A 4,209-nucleotide genomic window follows, 5' to 3' on the forward strand; every position below is an offset into this window, starting at 1 on the left:
GTGCTCTGGACCTCAGACTGGGCCGAAGGTTTACCTTCCAACAAGACAATGACCCTAAGCGCACCGCTAAAATAACGAAGGAGCGGCTTCACAACAACTCCGTGGCTGTTCTTGAATGGCCCAGCCAGAGCCCTGACTTAAACCCAATTGAGCATCTCTGGAGAGACCTGAAAATGGCTGTCCACCAACGTTTACCATCCAACCTGACAGAACTGGAGAGGATCTGCAAGGAGGAATGGCAGAGGATACCCAAATCCAGATGTGAAAAACTTGTTGCATCTTTCCCAAAACGTCTCATGGCTGTATTAGATCAAAAGGGTGCTTCTACTAAATACTGAGCAAAGGGTCTGAATACTTATGACCATGTGATATTTCAGTTTTTCTTTTTTAATAAATTTGCAAAAATTTCTACATTTCTGTTTTTTTCTGTCAAGATGGGGTGCTGAGTGTACATTACTGAGAAATAAAATGAACTTTTTTGATTTTTGGAAAATGGCTGCAATAAAACAAAGAATGAAAAATTTAAAGGGGTCTGAATACTTTCCGTACCCACTGTATTTTAGCAATTTAAACCGTAGAAATAATGAATTTGTATGATCCAGAAATCTCATGGCTCTTTTTTGCATTATGACTAGTGGCTGTAGTGAATGTTGAGAAGTGCTTCCCCAAACCTCTACACAGTAATTCAAATAAGGTAACAATAGTGAGGAGTACAAGATGTGAAGTGATTTAAGATCCAGAATGTGCTTAGCGCTAGGACTGCAATACTTCTGGACAGTTTGGTTTTGATGTGTTTTATGTAAGCCTTCGAGCAAATCTTGTTATCTATGTTCACAAGGAATTTATTTTCATGTATTCTTTCTATGTTAACACCCTCTATCTGTGCTTGATGATTTGACTTACAGTTTCCGAATACCATGACTGTGGTTGGATGGTGGGAGGAAGCCGGAGCAGGGAGAGAACATGCAAACTCCACACAGAAAGGTTTGAACCCACAACCTTCTTGCTGTGAGACGACAATGCTAACCACTGCACCACCGTGCCAAATTATTATCTTTGATCAGGACATGTCGTTTAAGTCTCACATTAAGCAAATTTCAAGGACCGCCCTTTTTCACCTACATAATATTGCAAAAATCAGGAACATCCTGTCTAAAAATTATGCAGAAAAACTAGTCCATACATTTGTTACTTCTAGGTTGGATTACTGCAATTCCATATTATCAGGCTGCTCGAAAAAGTCCGTTAAGACTCAGCACGTGTTCTGACAGGAACCAGGAAAAGAGATCATATTTCTCCTGTCTTAGCTTCTCTGCATTGGCTACCTGTAAAATCCTGAATAGAATTTAAAATCATTCTTCTCACATACAAAGCTCTTAATGGTCAGGCACCATCTTATCTTAAAGAGCTCATAGTACCTTACTACCCCACCAGAGCACTGCGCTCCCAGAATGCAGGGTTACTTGTGGTTCCTAGAGTCTCCAAAAGTAGACTAGGAGCCAGAGCGTTCAGCTATCAAGCTCCTCTCCTGTGGAACCAGGTTCCAGTTTGGGTTCAGGCCTAGACTGCCGGGGGATTTCCTATGATGCACTGAGCTCCTCTCTCCTCTTCTTTCTCTCCCTCTGTATGCAACCTCATCCCATTAATGCATGTTACTTACTTGACGTCTTCCCTTTCCGGTAGTCTTGTGCTTTCTTGTCCCTCTCCTCGTATCACTTCCTGCAGGTGTTTCTTGCTCTGGATCTGTGGTTGCAAGTCGCCTGCTGTGAGTCACCCTGTGTTTCTGCTCGACATCCTCTGCTACAATCATGTATCATGTCCAGACGTACAAAAAAGCCTCTTGGAGCGATGCCCGACACCCAAAAGCAAGTCGGCCATTTTGGATTTAATGGTCATTTTTGGTGATTTACACACTTTGTACTTTAAGAACTCCTCCTAGGGAATTAGTCCGATCGACTTAAAATTTTTGTTGTGCAGTCTAAATCCATTGATGATTAAAAGTTGTGAAAACGGTGAGTTTTCATAGAATGGCGTGCCCGTAGCGTGGCATCCAAAATCAATGATTCGCCATAAATCAAAAAGTTATTGTAACTCCAGTCTACATCAAGTGTCAAACTCAAGGCCCACGGGCCGAATCCGGCTGGCCACGTCATTTATGCGGCCCGCGAAACTTAAAAGATTCATGATAGTCCTAAAATAAAGGTTTATGATGCTTTAAAGCTTATATGAACAATAAACTACATCTCCCACAATGCATGTCGATTTTGTGACCTGCGAATTGACGGCATCCTGCCACTAGATTGCAGTCTTTCCACAATCGCGTTTAACTACGTTTTTTAACGACAAGTGGAGATGACAAATGTATACAAACCAGGGCTCGAGACTAACGTCGTCCTGTCATCCTGGGGACGATAGAAAATGTGTTTGGGACGAAGAGAAATATTCTGTAGGATGCCTCTTGGATGAAAGGTATTGTGTAGGGATGTATTTATTTACTACGATCACTAGCAAATGACAAAGTGAACCCACCGAGCGTTGACTACAATGGAGGCTGTCTTCTTACAACAGTCACGCCGGACTCACACAGGAGGCTGGCTGCTCAGCTGTTCCCTCGGTTCAGGTCCATTGATTCTCTCAGTATCAAACGGCTTAAGCGACACAATCTTCTCAAGCAGTGAAAAACAAATCTATTTTCTAATAACATCGACTAGCGGCGAGAGCTAGCTAGGCTAAATAATCAAATAAGAGACAGTTATTTTACAATATGTTAAGGAGTAGTTTACGCAGTACAGTATGTTTATACAGTCTTAAAGTTCCAACTGGCCCTTTGAGGGTAATCATAATGCTTATGTGGCCCGAGGTGAAAATTAATTTGACACCCCTGATCTACATGCTCACATCTGCACCAAATTTGGAATACATTATAAGAGTCCCGCCCTGAACACATCCATATGCCAATATTAAAGTCATAGCGCCATCTGCTGGCAACAGGAAATGACATGTTTTACGCTGTAATGTACTACTCCGAGCAGGATGGACATATGAACTTCAAAACTGTCCAGGAAACCCATAACACATTAATGAGGCCATGCTGTAAAACTGAATTTTCAGTTAACGGCTTGGCAGTGGCGTGGCGGCGAAGTGCCATGCTTCACCATGACACAGGAAGTTGTTGTAACTTTACTGTACATGCTCAGATCTGTATGAAATTTTACATGTTTAATAAGAGTCCCACCCTGAAGACATGTATGCCAACATTCACCCATGGTCATAGCGCCACCTGCTGGCAAAAGGAAATTACATTATTTCCTGTTTTATTTTGTAATTTTGGTGATTGGTGTTTTTTCTACCTTGATTCCTAATGTGTCTCACCTGTGATTAATAGCAATGCCTGCTTGTGTGTGTGTGTGGTATGCCCCTATATATATTGCCCTCAGTTGTGTTCAGTCCTTGTTGTTTCATCTTCGTATGTTGAGTTTCTGCCTCGTGCTCTGTTCTCTGGATTATTCCCTGTGTTTGGATTACCACATATTCTTTAACTAGGGCCAGTGTTCTGATGACCTGCAATGAAGACTATGGCCAATACATTAAAATCACTACTCAGCCCTGTGCTATTGGTTGGGAGATAGTTTAAGTCAAACAAATATTTTGTACTTATTGCCAAGTACAGTGGCACATACCTGTTTAGCTTACAGTTTGATCACATAAGCCTGTTTTTGTTCATTTAATAAATCATCTTAAACTGCATCCTCCTCGTCTGTGTCTGCAATTTGGGTCCACACCTCTGTTTCCCTGCTGTTGCACTCAGCCTTTGTGATAGTATGACACCACCAACAATGGACATTGTTAGACATTAGATGAACTGGTTGATTCCTTGTCTGATCCACCTCCAGAAAGGCCAGTTGGAGGTCTCACCTACTTCAGCCTCTGGTGGGACCCCGCCATCATCAGCGACCTCTGGTGAGACCGTCACCGTTGGCATCCTGTTCAGTTTTCTGTCCCCCCGATCTGCCTGGTCTGCTGGGTCGACCTCCTGAACTGTTCTGCCCTGTTCTCCGTCCTGTGGTTCCCTGCCCTGCCCTTTCCAACCATGGACTGAGACTCAGTTTGTTTTTGTTTTTCCCCCCCTGGACTCTGGCCCTCCTCCTGTCTTCCCTTCGCCCACCCTGGCTGGTCTTGGACTTTTTAGGGACGTCTGCTTTCTGTCCC

This window comes from Micropterus dolomieu, linkage group LG05 (assembly GCF_021292245.1).
Source record: "Micropterus dolomieu isolate WLL.071019.BEF.003 ecotype Adirondacks linkage group LG05, ASM2129224v1, whole genome shotgun sequence".
NCBI lineage: Eukaryota > Metazoa > Chordata > Actinopteri > Centrarchiformes > Centrarchidae > Micropterus > Micropterus dolomieu.